Source organism: Ambystoma mexicanum, chromosome 1q, assembly GCF_040938575.1.
Source record: "Ambystoma mexicanum isolate Mex_15411 chromosome 1q, UKY_AmexF1_1, whole genome shotgun sequence".
In the NCBI taxonomy this organism is placed as follows: domain Eukaryota; kingdom Metazoa; phylum Chordata; class Amphibia; order Caudata; family Ambystomatidae; genus Ambystoma; species Ambystoma mexicanum.
The window spans coordinates 680,083,500-680,103,331 of NC_090922.1; positions in this window are offsets into that span (position 1 = coordinate 680,083,500).

Genomic DNA, 19,832 nt, shown 5'->3' on the forward strand with positions numbered 1-19,832 from the left:
ATGATGTTGTCTGCAAATCCCAAAATGATGTCTGTAAATCCTGGATCTCTCTGCTGCGTTTGACATCATAGACCACGCCATTCTGATCCAGAGGCTCTGACAACTGGGCATATCTGTCAAAGTTCTAAAATGATTCTCTTCCCCTTCTCTTCAGAGTCCCACAGTGCTCTGCACTCTCTACCCTTCTTTTCAAAGTATATATTCGCCCTCTTATCTCTCTTATCCAATCTTTTGGTTTCCACTGTTATTCCTGTGCAGACGATACCCAGATACTGATGTGACTGGATCTTGCTTCTCCTGACACTGCTTCCCAGTGCCGTTCCTGTCTTTCTGCCATTCATGCTTGGATGGTTATCAACTGGCTCTGTCTTAATGGGGACAAAACGGAGGTCATTTTAGTTGTTACCCATCCCAACACCTCTCTTTGGTCTGTTGCTTTTTGGCCCCCAGAGTTAAGGCCTCTTCCTAGCCCCTCGCTTGTTGTAAAAAACATGGGGGTCAAACTCTTCTCGTCTCTCCTCTTCTCCCCCTGGTGAGCGCGGTTGTTCAAGATGTTAATTTCAAGCTCTGTGTCTTGCGTAAGGTCCTTCCTTTTCTCCTTGCCCCCTTCACCTCCCTTTTCTGTGGCTCTCTCAACTACTATAACTCTCTGTACTTGGTAAAACCTAAGTACTTGTTCCACCGCCTTCAGATTCTCCAGAACTTTGTGGCCCGTCTGGCCCTGAGTGCTCTCTGGCTCTATTTGGCCACAGCTGCTATGGATGCTCTTCACTGGCTTCCGATTGCCAGCAGGGTTAACTTTTAAGACCTGGGCATCGTCCACTGAGCCTTCTATAAGAGCGGCCCAGTCGATCTGCTGGTGAAATTTGCCTGGTATGTCCCCTCCCGTTCCCTTCATTCTGCTCCTTCTCCCCAGTAATCTGTTCCTCACATCCGACGATCACGCTTCGGTGGCCGCCCCTTCTCTGTCTGCACTGCCCAGCTATGGAATTTGCTTCCTCTTCCCTTATGCTGGGTACAGGACCATCTCACATTCCGTTGCAGACTCAAGAGTCTGCTCTTTTCCTCTTGATTGATGTTGCGAACCTGCCTGCTACCATTTTCAATTTTCACTGCCTATCGTCTTAATGCCCTTGTTGGTGAATGCTGCACTCTACAAATGTCCATAACATTGCAGGGGGGAATCGCCCAATTTGGGTGTAATTGATATGGGATTTACCAAAACAGAGCCCATGTCTGCAAGATATAAGATAAATAGAAGTGGAGCAAGAATGCAGGACAGTTTCAGGCCATGGGTCGTCAGGATCCATGAAGTAGCAGTGCCAAATTGATCAAGACTGATTTTGACACTAGTGTCAGAATGTAGGTGGATGATCATAGACAGGAGGCCAGGAGGGATATTCAATACGGATAGCTTCCACCAGAGCTTGTTATGATTAACAGTGTCAAAAGCCGCACCCTAATCAATAAACACTGTATATACAGGGCGCTGTTGAATCAGCCAAACCTGCTGGTAACAGTCTGCAGAGCAAGACAGTTAATCGTCGTGCTTAGGCCTCACTGAAATCTGGTCTGGTTGAAGGGAATAAGCTTAGTCTTGGTGGCCCACGACCATAGGTTATTATGGAGCATGTGGGAAAATATTTTGGAAGAGGCATCCAGCATCACGAGAAGGTGATAGTTTCCAGGATCAGAGCGGGAGCCCCTTTTCTAGATTGATACACTGATGCTGTACCTTCATGATGGGGGGATAAGTTAAGATTCACCTATCCAGCGGAAGTGGCAGACCAGCGCAGAGTCTCAGCTATCAGAATCATTCTTACCTATATCACTGCAGATGCCATCAGGGCTAAGTGCTTGCGAGGGGTTACTGCTGGTAATACTCTTCAAAATGTTCACTGGAAAATGCTTCTACTGCCATCTGCCCAACTGGATACCACTCATATTTGTTGAGGCACCATCTCCACCCAACGTTTTTGTCACATGATCAACCCAGGTGGTATCAGGTGCACCCATGAGGTCACGTTCAAAGTGGTCACCGTTAACTATCTTCCAAAAATTTGTGTGAATCCTTGGCGAGGGCTACGTTCACCAGCGTAGACACTCCTGGACCTATCTGCCCTGCTTCAGCCATGATCAAGATGATTATTTCACTTTATTCAGACGTGCTGCACATGCACTAGACACAAGTTGCAAAACCACAATATCGTGAAGTTCCCTGCGTAAGGCTTTCCTCCTAGGAACAACAATTCCATCATATCGATGTCGATGTGGACATGGAAGAAATGTCAGTCTCCCATTTATTTATTTATTTATTTATTGCATTTATATAGCGCACAAGCAGCCCACGGGCCACAGCCCATGTTTTTAGCCTCACACAAGGGTGAGGGTAGAGGGCCCAGGGAGGGTGGACAGAGAGTAGGAGGGGTCCCAATGAGAAGGATCATGGTCTTACTGACATTAAGGCAGAGATCATTAGAAGTACACATTCCTGAATAGCAGTCTGGCAGTCGGGAATGAGAGTGGAAAAGAGGAGGAAGAGGAGGGAGGCTTAAAGGAGAGCTGGGTGTCATCAGCATAGCACTGGAAATGAGATCAAGTGGGAAATAGGGGAAAGGTAAATATTCAAGAGCCTTGACAAGAGGATAGAGCCTTGAGGCACTCTGCAAGTAGAGAGTGAGGTAGAGTAGAGAAAAGGGCCCGGTTGCACTTGGGAGGGCTGATTTGAAAGGGAAAGAGGTCAATCAATCCAGTGCTCGGTCCATGAGCCTGAGGGTATCACAGAGACAATTTATGAGGGTTGAGTGATTGACCATGTCAAAGGCAGAGGACAGATCGAGGAGGAGAACGGAAGGAGAGTTGGAGTTGAGATTTGAGAGCAAGTCGAGATGGGTGTTCAGGTGAGCAGTTTCCGTGCCTCTGGCTGCCTGAAGCCACACTGGTGGTAGAGGAGAGAAAGGACAGTGTGTGCTGAGTTTTGTTTGTGAAATGGGTGGCCAAAGCTGAGCATAGGCCTTGGGAAAGAAGAAGAGAAGTGGAGACTGCTGCAGGATGGGCAAGTTCCTTACAGATTTTGAAGAGTTCAGCCGTGTTTTTGGCTCCAAAGATGTGGGCTTGTATATTGGCCCGATTCTTGCAGCAGATGGAGAGATGGATGTATTGCCTTTGGACAGGGGAGTTGCTAGGTCTGGAAAAGACCCGGGGCTAAGCCAATGTCGGAACTGTTGGGACTGGGGGCTAGCTAGTCTTTTGGCTGTAGCTCCTGAGATTCCATCCGGGGCTACAACCAAAAGATCAGGGGCTATAGCCCCCTTAGCCCCCCCCTAGCAACGCCCCTGCCTTTGGAGCAGGCGACAGGTCAGTTTGTCAGAGGATGTGCTAGAAGCCAACCACTTCCGTTCTGTAACTTTACACTTGCGTTTAAGCAAGGATAGTTTGGAATCATACCAACTATTGCACTTGGAAGGACGCTTCATGCGGATACTCCTGGCAGGGGGAAGGGCATCAAGGGTGTTGGAAATGGAGAAGTGAAGGTTAGAAAGGGCTGGATAAGTGCCAGAGTCAACAGCAGGAATGGGGGGGGGTGAAGGAGGTGGCAAAAGAAGCTACTGACACTTGCTTCATCGGTTGAATGACAGAGAAGGAGACTGGCAGTGCAGACAGAGGTTTGGTCAGGGAGACAAGGAGCTCCAGAGGAGAACAGAGGAGAACATGGGCAGACTAGAAGAGAGGAGTAGTGAGAGTGCTAGAGAAGCTGAGATGAGCACACCCAAGCTGTGCCTGGCTGAGTGAGTTGGACCAGTTGCAAGAATGTTGAGGGATAGATATTCACAGAGGTTGCAGAAGAGTAAAGTGGCTGCATCAAGAGTGTTGAGATGAATGTTGAAGTCTCTGAGGAGGAGGTGTTTAGAGGTAGAGGTAAGAAGAGAAGAGTCAAGGTTGGTCCACACAGAAAGGAAGAGGGAGATCGGCCCAAGAGGGCCTGTAGATGATAGCGAAAGTGAGAGGGTAGGAGAGACGCAAAGCTTGCAGACAAGATGTTCAAAGTAAGAGTAGGATTGAGTGGGTATGAAGGAAGCAGGGATCCAATCAAGGAAAACAAGAGCCAATCCACCACCAGACTGTTTAGACCTGGGCTTGGAGAGGATCTTGTAGCCCTCAGGAACGAGAGTGTCAAAACCAGTGATAGAGCTGGCATTGAACCACATCTCAGTGAGAGTGAGAACATCTAGGTCAAAGTCTACAAGGAGGTGACAGATGTCAGTGCGATACTGTATATGCATTGGAGGGATAGGGGCTCCCTATCCTTGTCCTGTACTCCTTTTATCATGTGTGTTCTGTGTTATTTTCTGCACAGGAGTACATGTGGGACTCCTGGCAGTGCAGTTCTTCCTCTGTATAGTTGTGGTGAACAGACCCTTGGGATACCCTTATGGCACCCATGGGTGGAGGTACAACCCTGTACCCCTAGTGTATGTTTTTTGGCACCTGTCTGTGACCCACAGAACAGGGTATGGGCTGGTGACAGCTCCATGCTGAATTTGACAGGTGCTCTGAGTATCCCCCATTTTGGGATACCCAGGACCTGCCATTGGAATCAGTTGATTTCTGATGGGAGACAAGATGGCCCCTGTGGCCTCTTTTTTTCCATTGGCTGTTACCTTGTTTTCCCAAATTCTTGGGCAGCCCTAACTCTGTCCCTTCCCCGGACTGGCTGTCGGGTGGAAGTTGCATGCATGGAATTGTGGCGAAGTCCAGGCCAGATTGGCTGGAGCCTTCCCAGTGACTGTATGCTGAGGGTACACCTTTGGGGTGGGACCTCGGTGAATGGAGTGTGTGAACAATTGTGGGATGTATTGAACCACTCTGCTATGCTATGTGGCATCACTCTGCCAGTTATGGGGAAAGAAACAGCAACAATGGCATCAAAACCCTTGTGCGTGCCAAAAACCTACCAAAACCGCACGCTTCAGCACAGAAAAAGAGGGATGCACAACCTGCCACCTAGGGTGCATGTGCTGGGGAATAGAGCACTCCTTGCAGAAAAGGTGCCAGTGGATTCCATGACCAGCTAGCAGAGTGCAGACAGAGAAGCAGCATTGTGCAAGTGAAACCCCAAAATGTGCCTACAAATGTCATTTGCTTTGTTGCTAAAAACTCCAAAATGCATATAACACAACACTTTTCACCATGTAAAATCTTGCCTGGTGCTAAAATTCATGTATCAAATGAAGCATTGTGAAACATACAAAGTCTGAAAACTGACAGCCTCTATGCCATAATCTGGGTGCAGTACCCTGGGCAGCCTGAATGACAGCTGTCAGAGAAGTTACTGAGAAAACTTTAAAAGTGAGCTAAAACTCAAAAGTCTGCTGGTTTAGCAAACAGAAAAGGGATTGTTGCCAAAAAGGAATACAGGTCTTAGTTGTGTTTTTATCCCACAGATTTTATGGCTAAGAAAATAATGTACTTATGTTTGATGCAACAAACTTGTTTTTGCTGGATTTAAAAGTTAATTAGCCTGGCTGGGGCTACAAGATCTGGAAAAGCAGGTTTTTCTCCTGGAAGGAGGGCCTTCCTCTCAGCAGAAACTCACGGGGAGGTGTTAATTGCTGGTTAGCCCATAGTCAGAAAGCTCAGAAAGCTAAGGAATAATGGACATCCTCCAACCCAGGATGTGGAAGGTGTGAAAGGCTTCAAAACTGCAACAGCCCAGGAAACTCCTGGCTCACAGAAGCAAATTCCAAAGGAGGGAGCCAAAACATGTTTCAAGGAGTGACACATACTGACCATTTGGTGCTAACAGGATATGGAATGGTCATTTTTAAAAGGTGTATAACTTATTATCAAAAGGGGTGCAAAATCTGAAAATGGAAGATTAATTAACCTGATTTTTAGCACTACCTTTGAAAACTTAGTACAACCGTGTAGCTTATTCTGAACAGGAAAGGCAATACATGTGTGTTTATTTGGTCTGTATTTCTGCTAGAATTGTGAAACTTTATACACTCATTCCCATGTTAAACACACACATTTGTGTAGAGTTGCTTAAAATTTGGTATTTGTGTTCATAGCAAAAAGGACAACATTCTGTTCAAAGATAAAACAAGATCCTACAGCTGCGAGATGTTGATGAAAAGATGCAAAATATGGCATGTTTGTGTGTAATTTGTATAAAGGTGACTAATGTAGAAATGTGTGTTTAGTGTAAAATTCGATTTTGAGACCAGTGGCTAAAGGGAGGTCTCTGAGGAATGTAAAGCAAATCATAAAATGTGACATCAGCCTGCCTTGATCCAATCACCCCAAATGCAAGGCGGAGATGAAATGTTGACCCTTTCCCAGCTCAAAGGGGCAAGCTTACCTAAACCGGCCCATATGCCCCTTTGTGATGTCATTTCTAAAGGATAAATAGAGACAGCTGACAGCACATAAAGACAGACAGATCCACTCACTCTCCTGCCTGCTGGCGGAGCGCCCTGCTGCTGAAATCTACATCCTCCTTGTTCCAGACTCCAGAAACTTGGCAAAGCAAAGGCCTATTGCATAGCTGAACCATTCTCAACTAGGCCTCAAATTCTAGAACAGAACCCCAAAAGCCTAGGGGAAGCATCATAATACAGCCAGGCGTTCTGTTAAAGCTTGCCTGATGAATTGAAATATCCTCAGAACCAAGAATGGCAGATCACCTCCAGTCCTGTGGCGTGCTATGACCAGAGGCCTTGCTGATCCAGTCCAGTCCAATGTGCCCAGCTGTCAGTCCCTGATAGATCTGATTCAATGGTCCAGAATCCTGACGGTCCAGAATCCTGACAGTCCAAAATCTTAAGTCCATTTTGTTTTGTGAGTATTAACAGGAAACTAGAAACTGTTGATTCCTGTGCATTATCTTGTCCCCTCCTAACCTCTGAACTATCCTTACTTCCATAATCAGTAATATTGTCTAAAGCTATAGTGAAATCTTATTCTGTCTATCTGTAAAAGCATCCTTTTTCCTAGTCATCTTTGTCAACTTTGATCTATTAATTTCATTTGAGTGACCAGCCTAGCTGTCCAAGGTGGACAGCGAGGAAACAGGACTGAGTCGCGAATCACTCCTGACTCTTACGTTGGGCCTTCTTGGTGGCTTAGCTTGGATGCGCTAGTCCATAGTCAATATTCTTCTGATTTTAAACTGAAGCCTCTTTCCATTCTCGCACCTATCTCGCAAAAAAATGACTGTTACTAAAACCTCTATAACTCCCTCACTTTTTGTGATAGAAACGAAATTGCTTGTACCTAACATCCTTAGCTATCCATAGATCCCATTCCAAAACTCTCCAGTTATTGCGAATATCGTGCATGGAAAAGTTTGCAGCAAATTCCCATTTTGAGAAATATTTACACATGTGAAATAGCTTCCATTTGTTTCTGACTTGGATTTTAAGATTGCAAATGTATGTGTTCTGCTGACTAAATCATTGTTTATGCTTGTGTGCAACTGTTCAAAGCAGCTCCCGTAGAAATTTATAATAATTTAAGCACTTTTCCACACATTTAGAGTTCTTGCTCAGCCACTTTAAAAGTCATACTGACAGTTGAAAAGCCCACTTAATTTTTCTCTTTCTGTGTAAGGGGGCAAGGGCGAAGTGAGACACTGGGCCTCATTACGAGTCTGGCGGTAACCGTGCCAGAAATTCCGGCAGGTTATCGCCAGACTCGTATTACTATTCCACCTCTGTGATTGCCGGAATCACCGGGGCATTACAACCCCGGTGACCCAGTAATTCCGGAGGCAGAATTCTGTTAATCCCCATTCCCATGGGGTCCATAGGACTCCATGGGAATTGGGAAGTGGAAAAACCAGCACCATGCTGTAATGGTGCTGGTGTTTCCATGTCCGCCTGCAGGCGGATGGTGTTAAACCCGCCAGGTCAGACCTGGTGGGAGTGACACCTCCCGCCTGCAGGACTCTTAATCAGCCGGTCCAAAAAGAACGGTGGTGGTGGATTTACCACCACCGTTCTTTCCAGACAGCAGGGTCGTAATGAGGCCCACTGTGATCTGTACTATTCTTGAATACCTGCTCTCTCTTTCCATCTCTTTGCCTTGCCTATTGGGGGTTGAGGGGTGTTGCAGGGGGCACCTCTAATCATAGTGCTATCTGATCTGAACCAACACAAAAATATTATTTCTGTGCTGCAGTTGTTTTGCTCATTAATTATTTCTAGTGTATTAAAGATATTATACTGTGTTCTGTGACCCCATTGGTGATTGTTGTTTACCTATTAAAATATATATTGTGATTTTGATCTTAAATAAATAAATAAATAAATAATACATTTTACAAACCAGCCTGATTCCTGATCCAGCGTGACCCGGTGTATATTTAAGTAAGTGGTGTGATACGAGTGGTACCTGTTTCAAATAATTGAATCCATATATCAAATAAGTTTTTCCATTACGCTGTACACTAGGCCGAGAGCAGAGTGTATCGCCTGATTGAAATCCTTAACAAATCTGAGGGCTCGAGTCCGGGGTTTGATTGATTGCCACCCGTGACAGTCTAACACAGCAGTCTAACCTGCAGACTAATCCTACTTTGTGTGGTGTGAGTACTGTGCTACACAGTATAAGAGCCCATAAAATAAATACTCTAGAAATCAGGCCTGTTTGAAAAAGTAATTTTACCCGGAAATAAGCCAGAAGGAAATGAATATTTCCGGAATGGCGACCCCAGTGGAAATCAATATTGCAAGGGAACACCCACTGCACAAATTGTTTGTCAGGGGTGAATGGGTAGAACAGGACGAACAGGCATGGCTGCAGGGCATAAAACAAGAAGTCACTGAAACCAACCTTAATATCTGGCAGGACAAGGGGCCATTACATCTAGCACTCAGTGAGCTCTACATGACCCCTAAAATAAATGAGGAGCAATGCAAAATTGCCGAAATAGCGGCCTACCTGTACCTCCCCATAGGAGTCATACAGGAAAAGCATGCAGACCATGTAGACTTCACAAAGAGGCAAGGGGAAGCAATGCAGAACATCCAGAGTAATCTGGACTCTGAAGAGCAAAGGCTCCAGGATAGCAATGAATCTGAAACAGAGGCTAGGCAGTATGCCACCAAACTACAAGAAGAACTGACGCTCTTACTGAAAAAGAATGCAGAGCAAGGAGCCAAGCTACTGACACTGCAAAAAGAGTGTCAGGAAAGGTTCTACTCCCTACAATAGAGTCAACAAAAGTTGGACCAACAATTAACTTTTAATAGAATCTGTGTAGAACTGATGGTCGTCTTACAAGACCAAATAGACAAATTAAAAGGGGAAAATAATACATTAATTATTAAAGATCTAGAATCCCAAGCAGAGTTTGATGAGGAGCGCCAGAAAGCTGATGCCCTTAAAATGCAGAGGGACGACCTGGCTGAACAGAGGGGCACTCTAACTCAGGAAAGGGACGCATTAGGCCAGGAAATCAGTCATTTAAAAACAAAGTTGGAAGAAAATCACCTGGCCCTTCAGGAACTCGATGAAATCAAAATGGATTATGAGAAGCTGTTAGAGCACACCAGGCGGGTGGAGGATGCTCTGGCAAAGAATAATCAGACCAGTAAGGACCAAACTCAGGAGGTGAGTCTAGTGCAGCAAAAATTGGCCTAATACTCCCAATTCAGGCAGGAAGCACAGAGAGACAACGAGGCTCTATGTGAAAAGAATGACAGGCTCCATAGAAAGATTGCAATGCAGGAATAACTCATAGAGACCAGTAAGGTCTTAATAGAGGAGCAAAAAGATCAGATATTGGCATGTCATCAGGGAGTAGGGGCTGAAAGAGATGAGGTAAGATGGGAGAGAGACACCCCTGAGCACAACCTCAGCAACCCTGGCATCAGGGACTTCAATTCCATGGACTCTGCCACCCCCATATCCACTGGCTCATATGAACCAAGGGCTACGGGATCGTAGACTTCAACATAATTGGAATGATGGGACTGACGGATCAACGCCTCACAGAAATGGATGGGCGGGCATCTACGTACAGATTCCCAAATGCAAGGGTCATCTTCTCTGATCAGGGAGACTCAAGTGAGGGGAGAATCAGAGAACTGGATCCTCAGAAATATCACCTACCTAGAGATCAGTCAATAAAATTTGGTGGGGAATTCCATGCAAATAGGCCCACCAAGAGCATCTTAAAAACCTCTTCTAAGCTAGGACACTGGGGAGAGGGGGAGGTACTCAACCAATCCTGGGAGCACGGGAGAGTCAGAAGTCTCTTCTGAGTGCCACATGCCTCAAGAGACTAGACCCCCCACATTCTGCCAGACATTGCCAAGCTCGCAGAATCAGGGAAAGCCTAGAGGAACACAGAGCCACCTCTGGTAGCAGTGCCTCTGAGTTAGAGGATGAGTGGACCAGGGTGACCGGAACTAAAAAGGGCCACAAAGTTAAGAGAGCTTTACTGAAAGATCCCCTGAAGCAAATCAAAGCTTTTAGGAGCTTCATCACGCCCTATCACAAAAATGCCAAATGTTCAGTTTGGGAGCACCTCAAATTGTTTGAGCAAATGATAGAGACTTTTCACCTGAAGGACAGCCAAAGCTGTATTCAGTAAGTGAAGTGGACTTTTTCTCCTGAATACTCCAGCTTATTTGCAGGGCTTGAGGATCAGAACCATTCAAGATGGTCCACCTATAGTGTGGCCATCCTGAAGCATTTTTCAATTCATAGAAACCCTCAAGAGGCCAGCAAATCAGCCTACAACCTGCAATGTGGGGAAGACCAGGCCCCACAAGAATTTGTCCAAGAACTGAAACATGCCTTTGCGCAGACCACCAAGAGGGTGCACACAGACAGTAGAGAATTTGTTAATGCCTTCTTTCATTCCCTCCCTAAATACATTATGACCCAGCTGGTGAGGGACTTTCCTGAGAAAAGATCACTAGAATGGGTCATTGAACAAGCAACTCGCATCTACGGAGTGCAGAAGCCACTAGAAAGTAAAAGTGCTAACAAAAGCCCAAAACCAACTAACATCCCTGCTGCAGCTAAGGTGGCGGAGGTGAAGGTTGCCCCCATTTTGGATCTGGAGATGGGGTGCCTAAAAACATTCCTGCGCAGAATCCTACCATACCCAAGACCCAGAAGGCTCTTGGGCCAATCCCAAACAGGGAGTCAGGGAGGTAACCCTACAAATGGGACCCCTAACTCCCCTGACTACATCAGCCCCTGTTACAAGGGCAACAGACTCATCCTGGGCTATGTGTGGACCCCCCAGCCTAAGGGGGGATCCAACCAGACCACGGCTAACCCAGGAAACTTCCCTCCTCACTTTCCCCACCAGGGCAATAATCCCCCAAATGCCAGGCAAGTTTCTTTCCCGGTACCCGCCAATCTTCAACCCCCAAAACAACCCTTCTTTCTTTCCCCACATTCCTGAGCCCAGACAGCCCAATCCGGGAGAGGGGAGGCCAAGGGTGGAGGGGTACCCAAACTATCCTCACCAGGGGTATTATGGGAGAAGGGATGGGTACCCTTCCCGTGAGCAACAAAGGGTAGACCAGAGGACCCCGTACCAGCCAGAGCGGGTGTCCTAACTGGAGCACCAGGTCCAGAACATGGCACAGGATCTGGGTCGCATGCTGCGGGCTCAACAGAACCCTCAGATTAGCATTGCATCTCAGAACTCCTCAAATCAAGGGTCTGGTGCTCCAGATCAATGACGGGGAGACAACCCCGACAACCCACCGGTTCCCGGGGAGGATGTGCAGGGGGCAGGGGGGTTTAAAGCCTTAGAGGAAGCTTCCTTCCCCATTTGTGGAAAGCCCCTGAAAACCCAGGACCCGGAACCACAATCTCCTGCCCCCGAAAATCTGCAACCTAAGGAACAGAGGGCAGGTAGGAGAAATAAAGAGCCTAAAAAGGCCCATTTTGTGGAGGAGGTGTGAATCTTCCCATTTGAAAAAGAGGGATCCTCAGAGGATTCTGGGAAAAGGATCTTCTCCTGCAGGGATGGGGGAACCCAATAGATCCTGATCAAGACTGGGCAGATGTGGGGACTGAGTTTAAATCGCCCAGTATTGAAACCCAGAATGGCCAGCAAGAAAATCACCCTGTTCAAAGCAATTTTGGTGACTGCTCCAAAAAGGGGGGGGGGGCAGCCCAGAATCAGAACCCGCGTAGCCCAAAGCTCCCACCATATCCAATTGCCACCTTTTTTCTTACAGGTTCCCAAGATCCCAAACAAAATCTTGCCCAAATAACCCCTCTGTCAGAATCCAAAGCAAAGCAAAGAAATGAACCCACCAATTGGCCAAAAATGTGCATTATCTTTGCCCCCCTGAGGAAAAGGAGGGAAGATTTTATGCCCAAGTCCAAATACAGGAGCAATGTACAATTTAGGTACTGGTGGACACTGGATCCCAAGCCACCCTTCTGTCAAAAAGGGCCTTTGATCAGCTGAATTTGGGAAGGGGGATAAATACCAAATCCCTCTCACCCCTCTTCCTGGACAACTTCAGAACTTCGACAGGAATGAAATTCCTGTCGAGGGGACTGCAGATTTAGACATTAAAATTGGGCGACACAAGGTGAAACACCCGATCATAGTTGTGACTGCAGAGGGCATACCATGTTTACTAGGTAATGACATCCTGCGTAGATTGTCTCCACTCATAGATTGTGTCAACAAGGTCCTCTGGACCCAGACCCACAGGCCAATTAAATTAAAGCAAAGCATCAACCATGTGAGTCTAAATGGCAAATGCCACATGGTGGAACAAAAACCGGACCTAGGCGGGTTCTACTTTCAGAACAATGATACGCCACACATCACCGTCATAGCTATGGGACCACCAAATGGTGAGGTGAACTCTCCATTTCTGCAAATCAGCATCCCTTCTGGTCTCAAGTGGCATTCCACCCTGGAGGGAGATACATTGACATTTTATACTAATGTACAATTTGAAAATCCCAAGTCCATAGCCAAAATTGACATCAAACCAGCACAGAACTTAGCTGGCATTTTAAAAAAGGGTGAACAGCTCTTCCTCCCGATTCAGTTAAATGACGGGAAGGAGCCTGTCCTTGCCCGAGTTGACTTGAAGAGCGAAGAAAGCTTCATCAGCGAAGCACTATTCAAATATCTCCCGAAAGACCAGACCCTACCCGCCATAGAGTCAGTGCAGCAATGGGTAAGGGATCTGGAACCATCCCGCTCCAAACATCCTCTGCTTAGCAGTTATATGATCAAAATTTCTAGGAATAACAAAAGCATAATAGATACTTGTTGGGCTGTGGGAGGTGTTCCTTCCGCCTTTCATATGAGCCCGGACCTCATCAACCAACTTGATATTAATTGTGAACCCTAGTGATTAATGGAATTTCAGAAATGGAGGAGAGGTGACCATCCCAGGACTTACCTACAGAATCCACCTGTCAAGACCATTAGTAAAAATAGATGGGGAATATTGTCGATTATAATCCATGCACATGTCTTTCCCACTGCTGACATCCCCAAATGACATGTGGACACAGGAGTTGGAAAATATCCATAACCATGCTATGTTCTTCTAGCATCTGGACTAAGAATCATCCCACCGAGTACCAAGGAGAACCACTCGAAGACCAGGAGGAAAAGCCCAAGGAGCCCGGAGTGCCGCTCCATACTCCCAACCAGAAACAGCAATACTCCTGACGAGAACTGGCGAGGAGAGCGGGTCGCCTCCAGCCCTGACGGGAGAAGCAGATGACTTTCTCCACATGGACAAAAGAAAATAACATCCCAATCTCCCGACTTCACCTAGACGGGCATTCAAAAACAAGTAAGGGAGGAGGGGCTCTCTGGGATGTATTGACCCACTTGGCTATGCTATGTGGCATTACCCTGCCAGTTATGGGGAAAGAAACAGCAACAATGGCATCAAAACCCTTGTGCACGCCAAAAACCTACCAAAACCGTGTGCTTTAGCACACAAAAAGAGGAATGCACAACTTGCCACCCAGGGTGCATGTGCGGGGGAATAGAGCACACCCTGCAGAAAAGGTGCCAGTGGGTTCCATGATCAGCAAACAGAGTGCAGACAGAGAAGCAGCACTGTGCAAGTGAAATCCCAAAATGTGCCTACAAATGTCATTTGCTTTGTTGCTAAAACCTCCAAATTCCTATAACACAACACTTTTCAACATTTAAAATCTTGCCTGTGCTAAAATTCATGTATCAAATGAAGCATTGTGAAACATCCAAAGGACCTCATTACACGGACGGCGGTTGACCAAGGTGCTATTAGCACCTTGGTCCAAATAGCACCTTGGTCCATGCCGGTAAAATACCGGCACCGCCTTGGTGGAAGGGGGAATTACTGCCCTATTCCAAGGTTGGTGGGGCGGTAATTCCCCCGGCCCCGATTGGCCTTCCCCATTCCCATTTTTGCCCCATATGGCATAATGGGAATGGGGAAGGTGCTAATTACAGCACTGCAAATTGAGGTACCGTAATTAGCTCCCTGGTCCCTTTGCGGGTTGTTTTTTAACGCCTGCAAAAAGCAGGCGTTAAATTCTCCAACACGCAAAGGGACCTCGTAGTAAGGCGGTAAGGGTTAACGGTTGGGGAATTTAACACCTGCTTTTTGCAGGCGTTAAAAACCAACCCGCAAAGGGACCCAGGGAGCTAATTACGGTACCGCAATTTGCGGTGCCGTAATTAGCGCCTTCCCCATTCCCATTATGCCCTATGGGGCAAAAATGGGAATGGGGAAGGGCAATGGTGGAAAGGGGAATTACCGTCCCGCCAACCTTGGAATGGGGTGGTAATTCCCCTTTCCACCAAGGCGGTGCCGGTATTTTACCGGCATGAACCATGGCGCTGATAGCGCCATGGTTCTCCGCCTACCGTGTAATGAGGCCCTAAGAAAGTAATGTACTTATGTTTGATGCAACAAAGTTGGTTTTGCTGGATTTAAAAGTTAATTAGCCTGGCTGGGGCTGCCAGAACTGGAAAAGCAGGTTTTTCTCCTGGAAGGAGGGCCTTCTTCTTAACAGAAACTCACAGGGAGGTTTTAATTGCTGGTTAGCCCAGACTCTTGTCTATAGAAAGCTATGGAACAATGGACAGGATATGGAAGGTGTGAAAGGCTGTAAAACTGCTGCAGCCCAGGAAACTCCTGGCTGACAGAAGCAAATTCCAAAGGAGGGGGCCACCACATGCGTCAAGGAGTGACACATACTGACCATTTGGTGTTAACAGGATATGTAATGGATATTTTTAAAAGGTGTATAACTTATTATCAACAGGGGTGCAAAATCTGAAAATGGCAGATTAATTATCCTGATTTTTAGAACTACCTTTGAAAACTTAGTACAACCGTGTAGCTCATTCTGAACAGGAATGGCAATTAATGTGGTTTTATGGGGTCTGTATTTCAGCTAGAATTGTGAAACTGTATACACACATTCCCATGTTAAACACACACATTTGTGGAGAGTTTCTTAAAATCTGGAATTTGTGTTCATAGCGAAAAGGACAAAATTCTGTAGAAAGTTAAAACAAGATCCTAAAGCTGCAAGATTTTGATGAAAAAATGCTAAACAAAATATGGCATATTTGTGTGTAATCTGTATAAAGGTGACTAATGCAGAAATGTGTGTTTAGTGTAAAATCCGATTTTGAGACCAGTGCCTAAAGGGAGGTATCTGAGGACTGTAAAGCAAATCATAAAATGTGACATCAGCCGGCCTTGATCCAATCACCCCAAAAGCAAGGTGGCGATGAAGTGTTGACCCTATCTCTGCTCAAAGGAGCAAGCTTAGCTAAAACAGCCCATATGCGCCTTTGTGATGTCATTTTTAAAGGATAAATAGAGACAGCTGACAGCACATAAAGACAGACAGATCCACTCACTCTCCTGACTGCTGGCGGAGGGCCCTGCTGCTGAAATCTACATCCTCCTTGATCCAGACTCCAGAAACTTGGCAAAGCAAAGGCCTATTGCATAGCTGAACCATTCTCATTGAAATATCCTCAGAACCAAGAAGTGCAGATCCCGTCCAGTCCTGTGCCATGATGTGACCAGAGCACTTTGCTTATCCTGTCCAGTCTGATGTGCCCAGCTGTCAGTCCCTGATAGATCCGATTCAATGGTCCAGAATCCTGACGGTCCAGAATCCTGACGGTCCAAAATCTTAAATCCATTTTGTTTTGGGAATATTAACAGGAAGCTAGAAACTGGTGATTCCCGTACATTATCTTGTCCTCTCCTAACCTCTGAACTATCCTTACTTCCATAATCAATAACATTGTCTAAATCCATAGTGAAATATTATTCTGTTTATCTGTAAAAACATCCTTTTTCCTAGTCATCTTTGTCAACTTTGATCTATTAATTTCATTCGAGTGACCAGCCTAGCGCTGCAAGGTGGACAGCGAGGAACCAGGACTGAGTCACAAATCACACCTGACTCTTACGTTGTGTTGTCCTGGTGGCTTAGATTGAATGCTGTAGTCCACAGTCAATATTTTTCTGATTTTCAAACTGAAGCCTCTTTCCATTCTCGCACCAATCGCGCAAAAATCAACCTTTACTAAAACCTCTATAACTCCCCCAGTTTTTGTGATTTGTGATAGAAACAAAATTTTAACTCCTACTTTTACCTAACATCCATAGCTATCCAAAACAGTACGATTCTCCCATTATTGCGAATATCACGCACAAAAAAGTTACATGTATGAAATAGCTTCCATTTGTTTCCGACTTGGATTTTAAGATTGCAAATGTTTTCTGCTGACTAAATCATTGTTTATACTTGTGTGCAACTGTTCAAAGCGGCTCCCGTAGGAATTTTTAATAATTTAAGCACTTTTCCGAGTTCTTGCTCAGCCACTTTAAAAGTCATCCTGACCCACGTTGTTTTCTCTTTCTGTGTAAGGGGGGAATGGGGAAGTGAGACATTGTGATCTGTACTATTCCTGAATACCTGCTCTCTCTTTCCATATCTTTGCATTGCCTATTGGGAGTTGAGGGGGGTTGCATGGGGAACCTCTAACCATAGTGCTATCTGATCTGAACCAACACAAAAGTATTATTTCTGTGCTGCATTGGTTTTGCTCATTACTTATTTCTAGTGTATTAAAGATATTATTCTGTGTTCTGTCACCCCATTGGTGATTGTTGTTTACCTATTAAAATATATATTGTGATTTTGATCTTAAATAAATAAATAAATAAATAAATAATACCTTTTAAAAACCAGCCTGATTCCTGGCGCAGCCTGACCCGGGGTATTTTTAAGTATGGGGTGTGATACGAGTAGTACCTCTTTCAAATAATTGAATCCATATATCAAATAAACTTTTCCATTGCGCTGTACACTAGGTAGAGAGCAGATTGTATCGCCTGATTGAAATCCTTAACACAATATACAATTCATGTTATGGGTGTCTTGTTTCTAGTGTGTAGCATAATGAATGAGACAGCCCTGCTTGAAACTGGTATGAATGCAGTGTGGCGTGTTGAATGGCTGGGTACGTATCCCAATCCACATTCCTTGTTGTGAGTGTCTGGATGGAGAAGCATGGCCTGAATGCACTGTGAGCCTGATTGGCTGCCTGCCTGCCTAATGCCCTTCTGAATGATTGGCTTGGGACCTCTCACTTACTGGAATTGTTCAGAAGCTGAAGTTGAAACTTTATGCTTAACCTTGAATCCCAGCTGGAAGAAGAAGGCTTTGCTGCTGATTTCCTTCGATGCAATCTGAAAGCTGTCTTGTCTACAAGAACTGATCCAAGAGAGGACCTGGCAAGGGACCTCTTCCCAAGCTACAAGGGAACATCGTGCACCATTTAACCATCACCAAGGCTCCTTGGAAGTCAGTCCTCGAAAGGCTTCTGACTGGAGATGGGGACCACTGAGGAATCTGAAGTGATGTGCCAGGTTGTCGAGGCCATCGACGACCATCACCGTGGACCGAGGTTTGGAGGACCGCTGTAACCTCGTCGACTGGAGCCACAACACTCCATTGTCTAGGACACTTTGAAATCAAGGACACTCTTGCTCATCAACGACGACTGCTTTGTCCTGCCGGAGAAAGTCAAGGTCGCCGATGAACTGTGGAGAATCTGCTGGTGGGTTTCCCGCCACCCAAAGTCCACAAAGATGCTGACAAAGATTCAAAAGCCAGCTGTGGTTGAGTCCTGATCGCCAACGCCAAACGCTGATGACCTGACACCCTTGCTGGCCTATCTTCTTCATTGATCTGCTTTGTGCCAACAAACTCTCATCATCGAGGTGCACTGCATGCCTAATCTTCGTAGGAGGACCACGATCGATCACTGACGAGCACCACAAGGCCAAAGCTGCTGCCTCAACGGCATTGTTCACCTTTTCCTCAAGGAATCTCGACGATCTGTGGTTCCTGCCTTAAAGGGAGTTCACTGAAGAAGGATCCGCCGACGACCCATCGAAGAACTCTGCTAAACCAGGTACATTGGGGTAGTATAACATTTGTAGAAGGAAACAAGACTATGCTAAACAATATATGGACTGGACATGTTAAAATACTTTATTTGCAGGTTGCCCAGGTGGGGGGATCCTCACACAGAACTGTGTCTTTGATAGGGACCAAGCATTCTGCCAATTGTTTAACCAACTTATTTGCCTCCCATTTCTGGTGTTGGTTCACATTACTTATAAACTTGTATGTCATTGCAACTGTCAGCAGTTGGTGCATTTTAAAGGAGTCAAGAGTGAATTGTGGTACCACACAGAGATTGTACATATTTATCATTTTAGTTTTGCCTGAGCACAAAGTATGTTATTATTTGTGTATATATTATGAACCGTATTTATATAAATGACTGTGTTATCACTAACATAGTGTGTGGACATTCCTTTGTTGGGGCTTGGGGACCACACTGTACTTAAGAACCAGCCTGCATCACCTCCTAAGAGCTTAAGCCTTGATTGCTTGACCTCCGTTATCATATAGAGAATTGTGGCTGGGGTCCTTTGTGCATCTACTCTGCCATGTAGAGGGCAGGAGTACAGAAACCCCCCTCCAGTCTTTACAGTCAGAGGAGTGTTTGACAGTAGAGCGAGAATTGAGGGTATCTAGGTGAAGCTGGTTGCCACCTTTAAAGGGCTTCTGAGGTGGGGTACAGGGACCAGGTGCACCCATCGGTGGAGGCGAAGTAGCCAGAGGGGTGGCAGATGGTGAAATGGCAAGAGAAGGGAGGAAGTTAATGAGAGATGGAAGATGCCTGTTAAGGAGAAGAGGATTTGGCTGAGGGCCCTGGGCCATGATAGTGCCAATCTGCTAGACATGAATGATGCACCTAGAGGATGAGAGGTGTGCCAAGGGTACTTCCCATCTGGTTCCACCATTAATGGCAGAGCAAGAAAAGGGGGAGAGGAAAGCAACCACATGGGGAGTCCATAGGTCAGGGGAGGAGACAGCAAAGAGGATGTCAGCGATAGTCTGCCCAGAGGAAGCACTCACGTAGGTTGTCAGAAATAGGAAATCCTGGGTTGGAGACCAGGAGTGCTTTCTTAAATATTTGTTTAGGTAGGATAGATGACAGAGTAGCAATTTGAGTAGATAGGAGAGATGGTGAGAACCATAATTGCCAGGGGGAATAGAGACCGGAAATAGGGACTGCACAGTGTGCGAGGAACTCACCAGGTAGCCTAGCAGCAAGTCAGGGGAAGAAGAGTCAACTGCAACAAGTGAAACAATAATTCAAGGGGTAAGGAGGGATAGGGCATTGGTTACAAAAGGCAGCGAGGAGAGGGAACATTTCACAAATAGCCAGTTTAGTGTGTAACCAGAAATGATACTAAGATCAAAGTAAA